We start from the raw sequence: 22,277 nt of genomic DNA, 5'->3' as shown, positions 1-22,277 counted from the left end.
AACTGCTCTCTCCAAAATCACCACATCCTCTTAGTTGCCAGATATGATGTTCTTTTCATAGTCCCAATCAGCCCTATCTGTTGTATTTAACACTGCTGACCACTCTTTTCCCAGATCTATATCCTGCCCTAGTCTGTCCCTTGAGTTTTAATCCCACATCATCAATGTCTATTAGTTATTTCTAAGTATCCGGGAAACATGTCAAATTCAACATACCCAAACCCAAAAACTTCCCTTTCCACTAACTTTCCATTTTTCTATTGAAGGTACCATCATTCTTCCAGCTCTCTTAACATTGGTATCATCCTGGATTCCTAATACTCCCTCATCCCACATAGACAATATCCTCCCCCATTCCACATATTCCATGGAGTACTTAGCTGAGGTTAGACAGAATGAATTTGTAGCAGAGTCAATTGGACCAGTTCATCTTAATAGAGATTAGCAAGGTGGCTATTGGAAAGATAAAGAAAGAAGGGATGCTAGAATGCTAGTGAAAGCATCATTGATTATGGGGTTCCTGCAGGACAGGAGGAAAGTAGAACCACAAGAGCAGTGACTGAACTGGGAGACCATGGAGGACTCAAAAAAAATGTAGGTCAAAATATGGGTAGAAAGTGTATTCAGTAGGAACGAGAAAATGAGAAAGGTGAAAAGGAGGTAAAGAGATTGTGATCAGCAAAAAGGAGCTCTGAGGTCAAGATCTCAGAAGTGTAATAACTCTGAGCAATGATGAAGTTTAAAGGATGGCTAAAGCGGAGGGGAGATCAAAGTCTTTGGAGCTGAGGACATTGAGGAACTTGGTGTTGTGTTTGTCCTTCGTTCTTGAAGAGGACCATGACATCAGGGAGATGATGACTTGACTTGCAATTGACTTTGATTTGAGTGAGGGAGGGCTGTGCAAAGTTACCAGCCTCACTTTCTCCTCCAGAGCCATCTGGTTCCAGTGGCCAGATATTCATCAGGACGACTGGAGATGGCCCAGGATGCAGATGTTAAGTTAGGTCTTTTCAGGTTCCCACTTTGAGTGAGGTAACATCCATTCAGTGAATAGGCCTCTTTAAGAAGCGAGTCAAGGAATGGCCTCTTTAATAAAAAAAAAAAAATATCCAACTGGAAGGGGAAGACCTTCAGGGTTGTTGGCCAAAAGAGAAACAGTTACTATTTACCTTCACTCTGGGCCTGGAGGGCCCAAAAATAAGCATTAAGTGGTGCTTAGGCAGGGAACTATCAGACCAGAAAAGGTTGAAAGTACATGGAAAGTACTTTGAAAACTTTAAGTATTAGGGCCATAGATGATTTTACTGAAAAACCAAGCATGCACAAAAATAAAACCTTTTTTATTGGCCTTCTGAGTATTTTTGGGCTAAAGCATAGTCTCTGAAAGTCCTTGAGACAATATGACACAGAAGAAGTCATGCATTAAGACAGTGCCAAGAATTGTATGACCAAATACAAAACAGTGATTCATTGGAAACTTTTTGAATTCAGTGAGCACTTAGTAAGTACCTACTACATGCAAGGTACTGTGCTAGGCACTAGGCACAAAGACAAAATTTAAAAAACATATATTTCTTGACTTTAAAGATATTTCATTGATAGTGATTGAAGTTTTCTCTTTCCAAAATGAGCTGCAGACAGCTGTACACTATTGCTTAGCAGAAAAATTCACCCTATTATTTTTTTAACTACCTCTAATTATTGCTTTTCAGAATGGCTGGACAAATTTACAACCCCAACAGCAATGCATTAGTGTACATGTTTGTCCACATTCTCTCCAACATTTGCCATTTTCTTCTTTTGCAATCTTTGCTAGTCTGATAGATATGATACAAAACCTCAAAGTTGCTTTAATTTGCATTTCTCTAATTATTATTGATTTAGAGCATTTTAAAGGATCTTACTTTTAAAATGAATGTTCCTTATCTGGTCTGCTAGCCTGATACAAATTAAATTTCGATTATCTGAGATGTTCCCAGAAGAGTTGAAATGGCTGTTTGATTCAAATGTGATAACTTATCATCCTATACACCCTACATTGAATCAAGTAGTCTGCATGAATCCATAGTTGAAAGGAGCATTCCACTTGTATCACAGAGGAAATGAAAAGCAGGAAAAGAGATACAGACTCTTCTTAGAAGAACATGAAAAAAGAAATGTATTTAAATTAGGCCATCACAAAGTCTGACTTAAGTCTTTATACTGGTCACTGCCACATGTTTAAATTTTTTGAGCCTTCATGCTGGTAAATACCATATGGAGGGGTTTCAACTGTATTGCTACATACTTTGGGGAAAAAAGTCTGTCATTAAACTGGAAACAAGGAGATCTCAGTTGTAGTAGATCTAGTAAAACTATATTTTGCCTCTGCTGCCCTGCTTGTTTCAACTCCATGGAACAGGATGCCCCAGGGCCAACTATCCCATGGTGCCCCATCATCCCCATCCCTCAGTTTTCCCATCTCCCTTTAGATGTATGTTGTCTCCCTGTTTAGATTATAAACTCCTAGAGGGGGACTACTTTTCTTTTTATTAATTGTCCCTCTTACCATAGTGCTATTTATTGGATTAGATTAGCAGGGCCTCTATCACTAAGTAGACCTCTGACCTTTTGAGAGGTCTATAGTTATAGAATGAAGCTAGTGTTGGTGATCAGTTTGAATAGAAACATTCCCATAGCTATATAAGTTCAAATAAAAAGTAATGCTAGGGATGGATCTTAATTTTAGATTGACACATTAGCTGGGCAAGACACAGAATGAAAGAAAAAGTCTCTAGTGAAAGCTGAGTAATTCTTGTTAGGGATAGAGTGTTGTGCTAAGTTTGTGATGAGACCCAATAAGCTATATTATTAGTAAATCACCAATAAATTCACTTTGTTTCCTAAAGAAGACGTTCTGGTTTTTCACATATAAAAATCACTGTGATTTTTTGCCTTTACTACTTGAACTTTTACAGGTGCAGAGATTTTTCAAATGGAATTAATTAACCAATCTGGTTTCACACTATAATTCCAGTGAAAGGCTTTAGATATGAGTTGTTGCAGACACTGACCCTCTTGGCTGAGGCAAAGGCCATGGGGCTGTTTTTATCATGTCCCTGATTTACTTTGTACCTGAGGCTGAAAGCCATCTGTTCCAATGTACATCCTACTGAGTTCTTAGTTGAATTACAAGATGGCCTTGCAAAGACTTATGACTTGGCTGGCCCTGGTTGCTAATGATGAACCATATATCAAAAGTCTATAGTTCTTGAGGTTCTATTTACTGATCTTCAACCTATGTGATAAATCACTTAATCAAGGGTGAAAAAGTTAAATTTTTGTTCCCATAAAAATCAAAGAAAGGACACATAAATAAATGTTTTCTAAAAACAAGTTAGGACCCTACCATTATTGATGTTGGTAAAGCGCTTCACACAGTGGCTGTCCCATAGTAGGTGCTATATAAATACTTATTCCCCTTCCTCAACCCTCCCATCAGAGTCTCAAGCAGGGGAAGTGAATTGCAAAATATCACAAGATAATCTCCAATCAAGACACATCAAGCCTAAAAGTTTCAAGAACAAAGTTGTAGCTGTGTGATTCAAGAGATTTACCAGCATGCTGAACTCAAAATTCAATGGGAAGAAAACATTTAGAGCAATTAATACTTATGCAATACCAATCATAAGGTACACTTTTGGATAGTAAGATGGACGACAACAGATTAGAAAGTATCCTAACAAAGACTTGTATGGTGTTAATAAACACATGACCCATCATTCCGAAGGTGACAGTTGTTGTGGACTGAGAGATGTTCTCAGAGCACAATGAAGTTTAGACAGACAGACACAGGAGTCAGAAACTCTAGAGTGTAAGTTCTCCTGTCCTCTTCAAATATAAAACTGGGAACATGAGAATCACCAAAAACTTCAACATCATGCTTTGATTCCAGTGGAGACAACCTGTTATAAGTTGTCTCCTCATACCCTGTGCCTGCTTTACTGGCAGAAAAGAGATCTAATACAAGACACTGAACTTCTAGGTTGGTTCTCTATAGCTCCCATGCTAGGGCTTAGAGTTCTAAAGAAGACTGGACTCCAACCTGAGAAGAGGCTGGAACTGGAATGTAGTGGAAGGTGCATTTTGTAGTACTTGCTATCATTTTTTTTCAGAATTTCAGAAATTATTTTATTAAAAGTCAGAACAAACATTAAGGCACAGTAATCAATTTTTCAAGTAACAAAAATTCTTCAAACTGTTGTTTCCCATGTTCAGGACAAATTGTTCTCAAATCAAACTCTCAGTGAAGACATCATTCACTCTTTAATTACAAAAATATCATAATATTAAATGATATTCCCAACTCAACTTTATTCTCAAATGAATTTCCCCTAATTTTGGAAAACGGCACCAACCCAATGCAGTATTGCCCTCACATGTTTAAAAACATTCCCTTTAAAAAAAAACCTCATTTTACTATACAAGTACATTTGATATTTTTAGAACTTTAACTGAGTGGCTAAATTAACTTTTTAATTTAAGGCTTACTATGTTTTCTATTGCTACTTGATTGGTCTTGACTACACAAAGAACTAGAAGTATTAACTTAATAATTTAGAATAGCATTCTCCAAGTATACAGTCAACTGTAATACGGCACAACAGACCAAAATTCCTTCACGATAAAGGGTATAAAATTACGAACCTCATATGCGTATTTATATACAAAGTCTTGACATTACATTGGTACAAAAATACAGCAAATATATATATGTATCAATCAGCAACTTGCTATCATCTTTAGCCTTTCATTTTAAATAGGATACAAATTTGTAGAAATACTTTTAGAACAAACAAACATAACTTGGTAGTAGGAACATACCACATTTAAAATTTGTCAAGGGATAGGAATAATAGAGACCGGATCTTATATTTCACTGCCATAGGGAATTCTGAGGTGGAAAAATTCTCTCTACCAATGCACCTTATTGTCTTAAAGATCTGTGTAGACATCTGAGAAGTTAAGTGACTTGCCCAAGATCAAACAACCAGTATGTGTCTGAGGTAGGATTTGAACCTAGGTCTGCCTGGCATTAAGGTCAGTTCTCTATCCTCTACTGCTTCTCTAGAATTTCTTAAATGTAACTGAAAATGGTTTACCTCTTGATAACCCTGTAGTACAAGAATGGAATCAAAAGACCATGGACTATATCAACCTGAATTCAACCAAAATATACCAATAAAGAAGCTTCAAACAGCTTATTATTGTTATCATCATAATTGTTGCTGTCATCCAACTCTTCATGACCCCATTTGAGGTTTTATTGGCTGCCATTTCCTTCTCTAATTCATTTTACAGATGAAGAAACTGAGGCAAACAGAGTTGAATGACTTGCCTAGGTTCACGTAGCTAGTGTCTGAGGCTGAATTTGAACTCAGGTCTTCCTGAATCCAGGTGGTGCTCTATCTACTGTGCCACCTACCTGCCCCTACTTCAAACAAGTAACTGCATCCTATAGATTTGTTTATAGAAATAAAGAGGTTTGTAATACTGGTTCAGGATTAGGTTACTGTCACCAGAAATTACAGAAAAATGATCCTTCAGGAGATCAGACTTATTGATTAGTGCAGACTGTGTAAAGAGATTGTAGAAACCATACAAAATAATACTTCAGCTCACAAAAAAATTAGCCTACCAATAGTATGAACCAGAAGCTCACTGCCCTTCTTAAACTAACAAATAACCAAGTTCCATACTACAAATACAGACCAGTCAGGTGGTACAATAGATAGAACACTGGACCTAGAATCAGGAAGACTTGAGTCAAATATGGATCCAGGCATTAACTAGCTGAGTGACATTGGGCAAGTCATTTAACCTCTCGTAGCCCCAGTTTCCTCAACTGAAAAAGGGGGATAATAATAGCACCTGCCTCCCAGAGTCATTGTGAGGATCAGATGAGATATTTGTTGCATATGATGCACTCAGACACAAATATCACTGAATTGTAATTTAACAAACACTACCATCCAGATCTGTGCTTACCACACTGCCTAGAACTTAGTAGGCATTTAATAAATGTCCTCTTCTCCTTTCCACCCCTTCATATCCCCAAAATATCCTTGAAAATTCAACAAAGAAACTACTTGAACTAGAGTGGCATCACTTATGAAACTGTTGCCCATAATTGCACAAACAAAATATTGATCAATAAAGATTTAAGAAGAACATTTTAATAGATGTTGCCATTCCCCAAACTCAACAATATCTGTACTAAGTGGAATGAAAGGCTTTCAAAATATAGAGACCTAGTGAAAGCAATCAAAACCATGCAGGAATAGAATGGAGTACATGTCATTCCCATTATGTTGTCTGTTACTGGAGTTGTCCCAAAGATGCTTTTAGTGAGCTTACATCTGAATACTTAGATTCAATTACGAAAACAGAAACAAAATCAACCTGTCACTTTATCCATGTGGGCAATATTTCACAGAACATTAAATATAAGCAAATAATAACATAGTGACTTGACCTAGGACTGTTTCTGTCTTAACGCCATCAAAAATAGGAGAATGAGATGATGATGATGATAGATAGATAGATAGATCGATAGATAGATAGATAGATAGATAGTATTTAAATAGTACAGAAACTTTCTGAGATAGGTAGTACAAATATTGTTATTCTCATTTAGAGAACAGGAGACAGGCTCAGAAATATGAAATGACTTTCCTTGAGGCCACATGATTCATAATCAATGGAACATGGACTAGAACCCAGATCTTGTGATCTAGAAGACAAATGCTCTACTACATACTCTGTCTCTCCTGATAATAACTCACGCTTCTATACCTTATACATCATTTTTACATCAGTCCTATGAGGTAGGTAATGCAAGAATGGTCATCCCCATTTGACAAGTGAAGAAAGCAAGATTCAGAGATAGACTACTTTCAAAGTGAATCAGTAACAGAACTGGGATTCAAACTTTGGTTCTCTGACTCCAAATTAAGTACTCTTTTCACTATTCCAAAATGATATATGGGCTGTAATCAGTTTAAGTAGCCAATTATACATTACCTTGGATATAAATTTTATTCTTAAGATGTAGAATAGGGATTTTTTCTGCATACAGCATGCATCTTTCACTAGCATTCATGAGAATAAACTTTTCTAAATATTCTTGTATGCTGAGAGCGTAAGAAGGGCATTCTATCCCTCTGCCATCTCTCTTACTGCTTGGCATTGTTTCGGTAAACCGACTGTGAATTCCTGGAGTCCAGGATGTGCTTTTTTATTGTCTTTATATTTCCAGCTCTTAGCAGAGTGTCTGACACATACAAGAAATTTAATAAACATTAAAAGACTGACCCACAGTGTGTGTGACATAATAGTGAATGAATAAGCTCCCCTAGCTTCCTCCACACAGGCTTCATTTTCTTCACATTCAAAGTTGCTTATGATGCAATCAGAAACAAGCACCATTGACTTGTAACTTAACAAATATTGCCATATGTTCTACAATTCTATATATAGTGGAATTATATATATGATTATGTAATACTTCTTTGCAATACAATTCTGTAATACTACTTAACAAATACTACTATAAGTTCTATAATTCTATATATAATGGAATTCTCTATGTATGATTATATACATAATTCTATAATACTATTTTGGAATATAATATAATTCTATAATACTACTGAACAAACACTACTATAAGTTCTATAATTCTATATATAATGAAATTCTATATATATGATTATATATAATTCTATAATACTACTTTGCAATACAATATGATTCTATGATACTACTTAAATACTTCTGTAAGTTCTATAAATAATGTAATTATATTATACATATATAATTATATATATATTTCTATAACACTACTATATAATATTAAATAATTCTATAATACTACTCAACAAATACTACTATAAGTTCTATTATTATATATAGTAGAATTTTATATATATATGATTTTATATATACAATTCTATAATACTACTTTGTTATACAACGTAATTCTATAATACTACTTAATAAACACCACTGTAAGCTCCATAACTATATATATAATGGAATTCCACATATATGATTATATATAATTCTATAATACTACTTTTTAATACAACATAATTCTATAATACTACTTAACAAACACCACTGTAAGTTCTATAATTCTATATATAATGGAATTCCATATATATGATTATATATAATTCTATAATACTACTTTGCAATACAATATAATTCTATAATCCTTCTTAAATACTAGCATAAGTTCTATAATTCCATATATAATATAATTACCTTATACATATATAATTATATATAGTTCTATAATACTATTATATAATATGATATAATTCTATAATACTACTTAACAAATACTACTCAACAAATACTACTCTAAGTTTTCTTATAACTTTTAAAAGACTGTCATTGCTCTTATTAAGGGCAGCTATGAACCCTCTTGGCTTCTTTATACATTTGCCTCTCTTTTCAGTCCCCATATTCTAACAGCACGGAGATGACCTGGATTCTGCAAGTCGGAGTGTGTGTAATAATTTTAACTGGCTTCATTTTGTGACATCAGTGGTCATGTGTGTGTGCTTCTACCCACACTTGGTGGATTCACAACATTGACCTTGAGCAGATAAAACCGGATCAAGCTTTACTTACTTTTCTGTCAGCTGAGTAGTGGAATTTGGGCCATGCACACATTTCATTGATCTCTTTTGTTGTATTTTTAATCTTGTGGTTTTTAAGAATGGATATCTAATAGGGGAAACTGGCCCCTGAGTTTAGTTGCTTACCAGCATGCACAAAATGCCACAGATGAAGTTGCCCATGTGGAAGATATTAGGGAATCTCCTTCTGGTTGTGATGATGTGAGATGGAAGTGCTTTGGAGCGACTTTGGAGCACATGTAGACATTCTGTAACTGGTTGCAATCTGCTGATTATATGGTAAATAAAAGCTTCTTTGACTGGTCAACTGTGTTGTTAGAAGTTAGGGTGCAGTTAAGATGTACTAGCCATCCACAGCTTCAGCCCTTCTCTCTGTGTGACTTCTGTCTAGCGAATGGTGTCCAATGAGTGATAGTTTTGTAAGGGAGAGACATTAGGGACGCTTTACTTGAGGCTGACAAATGGCCTATGAATAAGTACCTTAGTGTATGTTGTTTTGTTTTATGTGAAGGGAATTGGATGGTGCAACCTTATGAGTTTTGAAATGTCAGGCATGCAAGCCACCTTATATCTGAGAGTCTGGGAGTCAGGTTCATGCAGGGTTTTTCAGCCTGTCCATCCTCAATGCCCTGAAGAATAAAGAGGAACTATCAGGACCCAGCCCAGCAGTAGCTGAGACAAGGATACATGAGGCATCATGTTGCATTTGGATGTGAAAATGGTGGAGCTGATGTTATGTTGAAACTTGATTAAATCTGAGTCCATCCTCCTGAGGTACCAAAGTGATATGTTGTTTTTGTTTAGTTATTTCAGTCATGTCCAGCCCTTTGTGACCCCATTTGGAGTTTTCTTGACAAAGATATTGGAGTGGTTTTCCATTTCTTTTTCCAGCTCATTTTACAGATGAGGAAACTGAGACAAAAAGGGTTGTGACTTGCCCAGGGTCACACAGCTAGCAAGTGTCTGAGGCCAAATTTGAACTCAGGTCTTCCTGATTGCAGGCCTAGTGCTCAAAGTAGTACTTTGAGTATGACTCCAAGGTATTGGGAGGAAATGTTTGTACTTCAGTTCTTGCTATATCTTTGAAAACTATTTTTTCATAAATTATAATCTATGGTAATTGGTTAAATGGAACTGAGGTACTACTAGCATTGGTGTCTAAGACAGGGTTTATACATGCATTCTAGATGATAGCATTACAGAAGAGACATCTCAACACCTCAGGAGTAACCTTGGAAATCTGAGAGAGACATGTACCTGGACTGACTTTGGGAGAGTGAGGCCATATAAAGTAACTCGCTACAGATATTATTTCAAGGACACATAAAAAAGAAGTAACTCCTAAAGAGCACACTTCAGTAACTGTTATCAATATTGTAATAACTATTAGTGTGAGAAAGTCAAATATTTCATGGATTGTTCAAGCCAGTGAAATAAAATCAGTTCTCTTAAAGCACAAAGTGTGGTTGAAAATGGGGGCAGGGGAGTCAAGAAATAATCAACTAATTGTAGCAAAATAGCCTAATCAATTATCAGAAAACAAAGATCTTCAGAGAAATCTAACAGCCAGAGGCTTGTTACTATTTCCTCTAGAGAAATGTGTAGACCTCACGAAATTGAAAGAACAGAAAGACAATCAATAAACTAGACAAATAAATAAAGAAAAAAACCAAAGTGATAACCGTTATTATGAGGGAAAAAATTCTTGTTGTGGGCAAGACAAAAATTAGAGTACTAAAAATGGTGAAAAGGTCATTTTTTACTAATGAAACCCATTTTCCATTTAAGATTATTCCAAGGGGCAGCTAAGTGGTGCAGTGAATAGAGCTCTGGCCTTGGAGTCAGGAGAACCTGAGTTCAAATCTGGCCTCAGACACTTGACACTTACTAGCTGTGTGACCCTGGGCAAGTCACTTAACCCTGATTGCCTCACCAAAAAGCAAAAAAACAAAAACAAAAGATTATTCCAAAATCAATGTCAGAAGAAGCCTGTAGGCTAGCCTGTAAAAACTGGGCATCTTCAGACTAAAAATCCAATCTCCCCCACAAATGTCTGGAAGATTTTTTTAACTTCCAGTGGGTGAGGAGCTCTTGTGCCCCTTTGAGGGAGTGATGAACTATGATAAATATATTGGTATAATGGAAAGCAAAATTGTTCTGGAATTACAGAAATTCAAAAGTGGAATTTTGGACACAATCTTAAATTATGCCACATGTTAAAACATTTATTTAGAAGATGAAGATAAACATGCCTCAATATCCTGAGAACTTGCTTGACATAATCGGGACTACATTGGGACTCTTCCTCAAAGATATGCTTACCATATAATGAAATAAATGTTCCATTTCATGATGAAGATTATATGCCAAAATCATGTGAACTCAGTGGCAAATTATGTAAAACAAGTGACTGTAACAAAAACAGGACCTATTGCATAATTATAGTTTTTTGAAGATGTTTAAAAAATTGTGATGCGTATCATATGTCAACAAATTTAATTATTTTACTTTGTCCCAAGTAATTTGCACACCTCTGTAAGCTTTGGCAGGCCCTCCTACCAAGCCGGAAAATCTAGTACAGGTTTGGTGGTGACTGTGTATTTGTTGTCCCAGGATAAACTTAGCTAATTTGAAGAAGCTCTTTACCAGAAATTTCGCCCCTTATTGAGAATTTATTTTAGACATAAAAACTCACCAAGAGCTATGGAGCTATTAGGGTCTGTTATCATTGGAGGGAGTACCCTCACTAATGAAATCACAGATTCTTGAACCTCTGAGGTAAATTTAACATATGTTCATGCTGGACTTTGGTCTTCGCATATTTTGGGGATCTCCACTAACATTTGGAATGGATTTCAGAAGCCTACAGCTATATCTATTTTCAATCATATCCTCTGAATAACAGTGAAGCAGGTGAAAGGCTAAGCCCTGAAATGGAGGAGCATTTCTTTAAAAAAAGAGAAGTACATGTTTCTGAAGATGATGTTGGATAGGCATGTAGATTTTATGTAATTATGTGATATTATTATTCCTATTAAGTATGTATTAGTTAGAATACTGCTCTTTTTATTTCTCTTTGTCCCAGGGTTTTGCACCAAAAGGACTCTGTTCAACTTGGCATGTCAGGATTTTGAAGGAAAAATTACAGTAAAATATGTTTAAAACAGTGAGGCCTTATGTCAGCAAACACAAAATTTTCCAAGGTTCTCAAAAATCCTTTTGTTAAAAATATATTTGGTTTAAAAAAAAATTTGGCTTTCTCTGTGTGTATTTTTCTCTTTTCTTTCTCCCCACCATTCCCATTCCTGTTTCCAAATATTCATCTATCTTTCCAGAAAACAGCACAACAAAATTGCATAGGCTATCCAACCTGACTTTGGTGCTAAGATTTCAGATGGACCCTGTTATAGATGGGGACCATATATGACTTTGATTGTGACAAATGTGGTGACAGGAATAGTTTTAGGATGGTAATCTCCTTGTGAGATGATCATTAGAGGCCATTTGCTCTACTGGAAAGCATATTAGACTTGGAGGCAGAAGTCCTGGGTTAGATAGATTATAAACTTCATGAGGGCAGGTATCCTATTTTCATTTTTTAATCTCCCCCCAGCATTTGGTACAGGGCTGTACATAATAATACCTAGAATTTATGTGTCACTTTAAGGTTTTCAAAGCACTTTACAAATATTATCTCATTTGATCCTCACAACCACCCTGGGAGGTAGGTGCTATTATAATCCCCATTTAACAAATGAGGAAATTGAGCAGACAGAAGTTAAATGACTTGCCCAGGGTCACACAGCTAGTAAGTGTCCAAGGCTGGATTTGAACTCTGGTCTTTCTGACTCCAGGTCCAGCATTCTATGCATTATGGAACAACCTAGCTGCCTAACAGCATGCAATAGACACTTAATAAATAAATATTCATTGAGAGATTTTGTGAATGAATTGGTCACTGGTCGACTCTGGCAAAGTAATTTCACTTCTCTGGGCTTTTGCTTCCTCAGGTGCAAAATGAGGAGTCCTCAGATAATCTATCACCTAGGGTTCTAGTGAGGAAAACATGTCACTAGTAATGTTCTCTTGAAATATGGACTGTTAGTATGAGTTAAAGATTCTACTCTTTTAACAGATTGTTGTGAGAGGCAGGAGCCTTTTCTCTGGGGCTGCAATCTCAAAGTGGTCCAAGGCTTTGAAAAAACTGACCAAAAGCAGGGGTCTACACCTTTTCATGTCATGGGCTCCCTGGGCAGTCTGGTGAAGCCTAGGGACCTCTGTTCAGAATAAAGTTTTCAAATACACAAAATAAAATACATAAGATTACAAGGGAACCAATTTTATTAAATTACAGCTATCAAAATATTTTAAAACAAGTTAATGGACCAAAGTTAAGAACTCCTGATCTAAAGGATAGACTTCTATACAAAATACACATGTATATATGCACACACATACAATAAATATTGTAAACATAAAATCTATAAGACTTGGCAGCTCATTGGCTATGGAGAATGAGGAAGAATGAGGAGTTGAGGATGACTCAGATTGTGAACCTGAATTACTGAGAGGAAGCTGGTGCCCTTGAGAGAAACATAGACCTTAGAAAGAGGATTAGGTTTTGGACATATTAAGTTTGAGATTATGTAGGATGTTTACCTCTAAATATCCAATGGACAGTTGGTGAGTGGGACTGGTGTTCAGGAGAGAAATTTGGGATGGATATATAGACCAGGGAATCATCAGCATAGAGATGATAAGTAAACTCACCATAGTTGATTAAATTATTGTCAGAGTATAAACAGAGCAAAAAGGAGACTCAGGACAAAGCTTTAGGGTACTCCCACAGTTGGGGGGGGTGGGATTTAGATTGTGGTCTATCAAAGGAGATAGGAGTGAGCAGACATGTAGGTGGATAATGAAGATACAGCAGTGTCTTAAAAACAGAGAGGAGATAGTCTGTAGGAGAGGAGGGTAGTCAACATTGTCAAATGCTATAAAGCAGTGGTGTCACACTGAAATAGAAATTGATCCCCTGCTGGCAGCATTTTGGCTTCGGATATCACAAATTGTCATTATCTGTGTTGAGTTGTATTTTTATTTATCTTGTTAAACATTTCCCAATTGTGTTCTAATCTGGTTCCCCACCCAGACTGGAGTGGGCAGAAAGTTTGACACCTCTACAAGATACCTCAAGAATTACAAGGATTGAGAAAGACCACTGAATCTGGCGATTAAAAGATCATTGACAAAGTTAAAGAAAGCAGTTTCAGGAGAGTGGACAATTTAAGTTGGCAAGAGGTAAGTGGGAGGACAGGAAGGGGAGCAATGAAAGTGAAGATTTTTTCCAGAAGTTTGGCTGTAAAAAGGAGAAATGGATGATATTTTGAGAGGATGGTAAGATCAAGTGAGAGTTTGCAAGATGGAGAGAAGACTTGAGTGTATTTGTAGGCAGCAGAGTAGGAGCCAGCAGGTAGGGAGAGATTGCCGATTACAAAGTCAGAGGGGATGATCTCAGGGCCGATGTGTCAGTCAAGTCAGAAAGGGAGGGGATCAAGGATACAAATACATACAGATACAAGGATACAGATACAAGGATACAAATACAAATAGTTGGCTGTAGCAAGAAGTAAATTACCTCTTCTTCTGAGACCAGAGAAAATGAGGGCAGAATAGAAGATGATGTCAAGGAGTTTGGGGATGCATATTAGAGAAGAGGGAACCCATGGGGAATGTTCTATGTTTTTTCAGTGAAGTATGAGGTGAAGTCCTCTCCTGAGAGGGAAGAGGAAAGGGGTGTTATGGAAAACTTAGAAATGGTTTGCAATACCTGCTGCATGAAAGACCAGTTGATATTGAATTATCAAAGAATAGAAGGATTGCCTTGTGGCAATGAAGGCCAAGTTGAGAATAGATAACAAATTTTTAGTGGATCCAATCAACATGGCTGCATGCCTCCTTTCAGCCTCATTCAGTACCGCATGAGTAGAAGAGGAAGGTGTGGATTGTGGAAGTAATCCAGGGTTGGAGTTTAGCAAGATATGATCAACGATGGGACAAGTGGACATGAGATTTGGCAGTAGAGCACAGCAGAAGGTTGAACTGGTTAACCTATAGGATCGATTTTGGGAAGAACAGAAAGTGAAGTCAGAGCAGGGGTAATGGCTTGGTAGAGCACCAAAGGGTGAAAAGACTAGAGTGAAGACAAAGAATAGGTTTAGGAGGAGTGAATTATAGGAAGAGACGGATGCATTTCATAATTCATGGTCATGAAAAATGGAACATCTGGGAGTGATGAGTGTCTCTTTTTGAGGTAGAGGAAAGGTATATAGGTCATGAGCACTGAAGATCATCCACTATGGCTTAGAGAAGTTGACTTGCACTTATGGAATGACAAACTTTTTACCTACTGTCTTCATTTCCCTTCCAACTACTTGCTTTTCAACCATTTGTATTCTGGCTTTCAATTCCTCCACTCCACTGAAACTGCTCTCTCAAAAATTATCAATGATCTATTAAACACAAAATCCAATGGCCTTTGCTTGAATTTCAGTCCTCATCCTCCTTGATGTCCCTTCACTGTTAAATCAACTCTCCTTCGGGATACTTTGATTATTATGAATGACACTTCTGGTTTTCCTACCTCCTATCTGACTACTGTTTCTCAAGTCCCCACCTTCTATCCCCCCATCTTGGTTCTCCTCTCTCCACAGTCTCTCCCTTGGTGATCAACCTGCATGGGTTCAATGATCATCTCTGTTCAGATGATTTGTCATTGGAGTCAGCAAAGTGTGTTACAGGCCAACTGGACAGAAAGAAGAAATAGATTGGGAAACAGGTTACTGTACTAACCTGGCACAAAGGCATTACAGAATTGGAGTTGAAGACTGCAATTATTCAGATATAGGCCTCCCAACTCATAAATATTCAGTGACTCCCTACTGCTTGTAGAATAAAATACAGACCCTGACATTTAAGGTCTTCCACAATCTGATTCCAAATGACCATTTCAGCCTTTGTGTTTCTCCCTTTCATAGATCTTCTAGCCAAACTAGCCCACTAACTCTTACCTGAATTCCCATCTCTTTGCATTTGCAAGAGCCATCCCTCATCCCTCCAATATTCTACTTCCTCAACTTAGCCTCTCAGGTTGTCTACCTTTATTCACAGCTGAACTCAGTTGCCACCACCTCTGCGAATCTTCTCTTGATCACTCAACTGTCTAATGCTCTCCACTTTCTCACAATTATCTTATATTTTCTTATTTGTATATCTGCCAATAGAATGTAAGCTCCCTCAGGACAGTGACTGTTTCATTTTTGTCTCTGTATTCCCAGGGCCTAGTACAGTGTCCTGCACACAGTAGATGATTAACAAATGTTTGTTGAATTCCCTGCTCTAAAATATCTTCTTCTAGAGGGATCAAGTGGCTGTTTGACCTCAGACAAGTAATTTCGTATATCTTGGCCTCAGTTTCTTTATTTGTAAAATGAGGGCATTTGATGGATGAAATGATCTTTAAGGATCATCACAGCACTAGAATGTTATAATCTTCAACCAGTTACACTACCTTTTACATAGCAGGAGACAAGTAAATATTTGTTGATTCAAATTAGTATGTGCTCAAATGGAATTTTTCACTTCATTTTGTTCTAATCCCTGAAATCCCCCAAAATGGAGATTCACTTGGATTAGCAAGTACCTTCTTTTTAAAAAGCAAAGGTCTCTGAGAGAGTTGAGGTTATCAGCCATTCACACATTACTGGAAACAAGTTTAATCAGCTGGCTTTCCTCCCAACACCTGGCTGAGATGAGTGAATGAGCTGAGGGATGGAAGAAGGAGGTAATTTTGGAGCATGGAATACTTTCATGGGAAGGGCAGGCTGAGTTAAACTGTTGGGATCAGTACTATAGGGTGGCATTAGGGTACTGAGTTCCTGGATCTAGAAAATGAATCGTTAGAAGGCAGAATGGCAGAAATAGAGATGGAAAGTTAGCAGAGGCAAAATTCGGCCACCAAGTAAAATGAATTCTCATTTCCAAAGAACTTACTTACAAATGAACTTTGAGGACGCTGTCCATTCTTTATTAGACATTACTTGCCTCTTATAGCAGCAAGATAGATGGCCATCTAACCAAGGTATGGTCACTTGTGGAGAAAAAGAAGATGGCCATTTTTCAAAATTATATTGGGAAGTCAGAGTTATACATCCAATCTGTTAATGATGAAATTTGTCTCCTTGTCTGTAAAATGGGAATAATATAATGCTTGTAGTACCTAAGGGTTGCTATGGTAACCGAATGATATGCTATAGGTAAACCACTTTTTAAATCTTCTGTATCTTAGTTATTATTATTGTTTATTATTATTTAGTTGAACTCTATAAACTCTTTAATAAGCTTATACTGTGTGCAAGACACTGAGCTAAGACCCTTGGTTACGAATATGAAAAAAATGCTTTGGTCCCTGCCCTCAATGAGCTTACATCTAATAGAGGTGCTATGACATAGACACAGGTAAGTAAATTATGATGTAAAATGTACTGAGTGCAAAAAAGTGATCCAGAAAATGTGCTCTAAGACAACCTTTAAATTTTTTTTTTTAATTTCAGTTAGAGGGAGGAGGGGATGGACAGAAGAGTATCCATAAAGCTGGTGGCACTGAAGTTGGACTTTAAAGGAAGAGAAGGATTTCAAGAAGTCAAGATAAGGGAAAAATGAATTCTGGGCAGAGAGGACAGTCTACCAGAATGAGAGAGGGAAATCAGAAAGAGTGAAGTTTGGCTGGACACACAAGCATGTGTGAAGAGGAGTAGAGCGTGGAATTGTAGGTTGGGGTGAGATTGTGGATGGCATTAAATGCCAGAGTAAATAGGATACATGTGTTTATACACATATCTATGTATATCTATATGTATATACACATACACACACATTATAGAAAATAGATAGCCATGGAATGTTTTTGAGCAAGCCTGGTCAGATTAGGGCATAGTATGAATATTTTGTTGACTATATGAAGGCTAGACTGGAAAAAGGAGAAACTAGGACAGGAAGACCATTTAGGATACTATCACATTAATTCAGAAAAAAGGGGCTAATTGATGTCAGCACATACTAAGTAAACTTTCCCACCTAGCCCAGTATGAATACATTTTCCAAGTGTCCCTGCATATGTCTTAATTGTTCCAAAGGCATCCCTAATGGGAACTCTCTCATAGGGTGTTACAGAACCGGCACTTTAGAAATTTTGCCCTTGTATCAGAGAACCTGGAAGATTTGGGATTCTTACCTGGAGGGAAGAGAAGGAGTTAGGGGACAGGGCAAAGTAAGGGAAGGGTGATGGGAGGAGGAGAACAGAAGGGGTCGGGAGCAATCGAAAGAGCAAGAACAAATATTTTCCCCTTTGCCCCCCTTCATATTCATTTTCTTAAAATTGAATTAAGTTTCAGTGAAAAGCTGCTTTGCAAAATAACAGCCTCTTTGTGGTTTCCCCAGCTGAGCTATAAGAGGCAATTTGTGATATGCAGTGTGTTCTAACTGCAGGTGAAAATTCACTGCCTACTGGTTACTTTAATAATAATAAGAATAACATTTTGTCCTGAACTGGCACCTTTCAACCAAGATCTCTAAGCCTTCAGGTTGACTGTGTTGTATTATCACATTGGCATTGGTGTGAGGGCCACTGTCAAGTTCTGTTTCCTTTTGCATGGCCAATTTCCCTTCTGCTCTCCCTTCCCAGGTAGTTAAATGTTCTCTTCATAAAAGCACTATTTGGCCTCTTTAGGGCAAGATATAGGAATATTTCTGGCTGCTGTTATTACTTCTTACAGTTATAATGTTTAATCTCTAAAATTTGCTTTAAAATAATGAACAAAATCCAATAATAGACACATCCCTGTGCCATAGAACAATGGAAAATAAATACCCAACATTCAGAACTATAAAAACTACCTTTCATGCTGATCTGAGATGTTTCTTGTTCCTTAACAGAGATCCAAGTAAAAGAAAGTCCTCTCGACAATGACAATTAAAACAGTTGAAGAGTCACAGGAGATGAATTCAGAGCTCTGGGAGAAACCAGTGTGTGGCATCACAACCCAAGGACCAGCCCTTGCTGAAAGCTGCCTGTCACCCATGGCTGGCATGATGAACTGGCCAAACTATTAAAGATGAAGAAGGTGGAAACGGCTTTATTCCCTTTGAGGCAGTTCTGAGCCAATCAATCCTGAAAATGAGGAACTATGGGTCTCTAATGAAAGCCACTGAGATGAAAATGAATTGTATTTGACCAATGTGGTTCACCAAGTACAATGTTCTGTACACAGTGGGCGTTCAACAGATTCAAGACAACAATTCAACAAACGCTTATTAAGCGCTTTCTCTGTGGAGATCAAGTGGTTATTGGGGGTCAAGTAGTGACTAGAGGGCTGGCCTTGAAAGCAGGAAGTCCTGGGATCAAGTTCTGACTTTGTTATACACTACTTGTGTGACCATGGGCAAGTCAATCAACATTTCAATGGCCCTGCGCATCTCTCTGAAGCTTAATGTCAAAGATATGTTTGCTGATCTGTATCCGTAGAGAGAGGAGGTTTCCATGTGGTGAGGTTCTTACACTGATGAAATAATGGATCTTGACTAAAAAATAAAAATATTGAGGTCAGGACTGCTCAGAGTCCTGTGGGGGAAAATTCTGTAATTATGGCCTCAGTGAAGAACTTGTAGAGTTTCATCAAAAGCTAGGTTCCAAATCCCAAATCTCAAATCAATGAGTGAGATGCATACCCAACGAGCCTGGATTAACATACCTTTGACCATACTCTGATCAACTGATCAATCAAAAAGAATTTATTAAATACATACTAGCCAGGCACTAGCCATACAAAGGTAGTAAAGCAATTGTCCGTTCCCTCAAGGAGCTTATAGTCAATCAGAAGAGACAACATAAATAAATACATATATGCACATATATAAATATATACAAAAACATAAATAAAAGTTAATTTGGAGGAGACACCAACAGCTGAAGGATAAGGAAAGACTTTGTATAGAAGATGATGCTTGACCTGAATTTTGAAGGAAGGAATTCAGAGTAGGGGTGATAGCCTGGGAAAGTGCTAAGGAGTACCTCACAGTGAAGATGATGACTAGGTTTAGGAGATGTAAAGAATAAGCAGAGATGGAATGATCAGAATTTATGATCAGAAAAAGGAATTTCAAAGTTCTTGATCATGGAATTAGAAACATGAGGATGAGAAATGACCTCAGGGGTGCAAATATCCCTGGGTGGGCCTGAGATGGCACATCATAGCAGGTCATGGGAAGTGAGGAGACAGGAGCTAGTATATTAGGGTATTTAAGGGACTCTCAACATATATGTTGAGGTTCACTAGTATTAGAGCAGGTGTTGAGATGAAGAAGATTCTGAGTCAGGCACTGACCTCCTTGAGAAGTGAGGGAGAATGACGTGGGGGCCAACTGATTACTGACAATTCTGGGTCCACCCCTTCCATTCTCATTTCACCAGATCCCATCAATACTGTTCCCAAAATTTGTCTACACAAGGGCCAGCAAAATTCCTGTATCTTGGACTACTGAAGTGGCCTCAGAATAACCTCCCTCAGCAATGGCTGTAGCTCATACATCAAATCCAAACTGTTTACAAAAGTGTTCTTCTGAAACTATTTCTAAAAGAGTTTGTAAGCTGTTTGTTTGTCACAATATTCACCCACCAGACCAAATTTAATGCCACTCCTCCTCTCTTCCCTCCTTCCCTGTTTGTTTCTTTTCTCATGCCTTTGACTTCTGCTTTCCCTGTGAGCTTTCATTTCCTTCAGAAAAATCTCCATCTTCTGTTCTTTTACGCCGAGTGTGTTGCAACCCTTACTCCTACCGCCTCTCTCCTGAATGCAAAGGGCAGGCAGGTGGAAGCAATATTTGCTGAGGAGCCAGCATAGTTCTAGTTATGAAGATCAGTGGGAACAGTAAAGATTATTGGGGTTGGGGTCCAAAACAGGTGAGGAACACATTGAATTTCTACACTGTCTTGGAATTCTTAGGGAAATGTGAATGTAGAGTCAAGATTTCCACCCCAAAACAGAGGTTCCAAATAAATGTTCAATAACAACTACAGCATTTGACAATAAATATTTATTAAAGCACACACTGTGTAGATAGCACAATTCTAGGTGCTGTGGGAGATAAAGAATTACGATAAAACACCCTTACTTCATGGTGCTTACAATATAGTAGAAGAATGATACAAATACAGATGATAATGATATCTCATAATGCTTGATAAGTGATATATATGTATATAAAATGAAGTGCTATATCTGGTTAAGGAGAAAGGCGATGAAGGTAAGGGAATAAGGGATTTATCCATGGAAAAAGGTAGGCAAGAATCCAAATAGGTGAAGATGGGAAGAAAAACATTCCAGGAAAGTCTTGGAGGTGGGAGATTACAGGGCATGTTCAGTGGGTAGAGATTGGTCAGTCTACTTAGAATGCTGTTTAAAGTGTATGGAGGGAAGTAATAAAAACAGGCTAGAAGGCAGTGGCTCATATGGGAGCTAGAAGGTACTGGGTAGGCTGATATCTAAGAATTTTGTTCACCTGTGGACTGTTTTGGGGTGAAGCCTGGAAGAAGTAATGTGGGAATGAGGGTCTGGGTGATGCCAAAACAGTATGGGAAATGGGAAAAATGACTGAGGTTCTGGAATCAGGTTGGGAGACCTAGGAAGGATGCAGATATGGCTAATGAATTGGCATTTTACTTTGTGGATAACCACAAAGAGGTGCCGTGTTGAAGTGGGAATGTGATCTAGGTATTATGAGAGTGATCTTTGGAGTCCCAGGATAGGTAGAAAAGACAGCTAGCATTGTAAGAAAGGCCAAAAAAAAAAAAAAAAGCATTTGAGTGGTCAAGGTTGCCATTTGGATAACAATAGGTGAATGAAATGTCTAATGGAGTGGAAGCAGATCCCACTGCAGTGAGAGATATCTTGTGAGATCCTTGGAAGGCAGAAAAAAAATAGTCCAGAATGTCACAGAAGTGTTAGGTTTCTGCTAAAAGTGCCAATATGCTTTGACAGTTCAAGATGAATACAAGTACATGGAAGAATATGTTTCAACAGTTGATTCATTTTATCTTCACTCCCAAGCATTATCACATAAAACAAGAAAATCAATGCTGCGTTCAAGTTCTGGAAGGAATGTGATAGATTTTTTAAAAATCAGCATTCTTGGGACTTGCATGTGGACAATAAGAGAATGTATTTCTATGTGACTTTGCTTTTCAAATGCTCTCCATGTGGGGAGAGGATCTACCCAGCAGATCTGCACACTGTAATCAGATCTGGCTTCCTCAGGAATACTACTTATATTGTCCATATCTAACAGGGGAAAGCCATTAAAAGTTACAAATTAAAAGCCATTGAGAAAGAACATAATCTTGGCCACTACCTCTTGGGAAATCTTGCTATTACAAGGGCTTCATGAAAGACTGCTTTAAACACTGCCACTGTTCATACCAATAGAAAACAAGGAAGGAAGGAAGGAAGGAAGGAAGGAAGGAAGGAAGGAAGGAAG

At 37.5% G+C, this 22,277-nt stretch overlaps 1 long non-coding RNA gene across 1 annotated transcript in view; it reads left to right on the top strand.

The window, feature by feature from the left end:
• LOC114043887 overlaps window positions 1-19,664 on the top strand; it is a 45,200-nt gene extending 25,536 nt beyond the window's left edge. The window contains exons 2-3 of the long non-coding RNA XR_003569149.1: window positions 13,840-13,988; window positions 18,681-19,664. This is a non-coding gene — a long non-coding RNA (uncharacterized LOC114043887). The remainder of the gene's footprint in view (window positions 1-13,839; window positions 13,989-18,680) is intronic.
• The last annotated feature ends 2,613 nt before the right edge of the window (window positions 19,665-22,277 follow it).

This window comes from Vombatus ursinus, unplaced genomic scaffold (assembly GCF_900497805.2).
Source record: "Vombatus ursinus unplaced genomic scaffold, bare-nosed wombat genome assembly UNPS02014770.1, whole genome shotgun sequence".
Classification (NCBI taxonomy): domain Eukaryota; kingdom Metazoa; phylum Chordata; class Mammalia; order Diprotodontia; family Vombatidae; genus Vombatus; species Vombatus ursinus.
The sequence above is the reverse complement of the archived record's forward strand: the minus strand, read 5'-3'. Positions and strand labels throughout refer to the sequence as shown.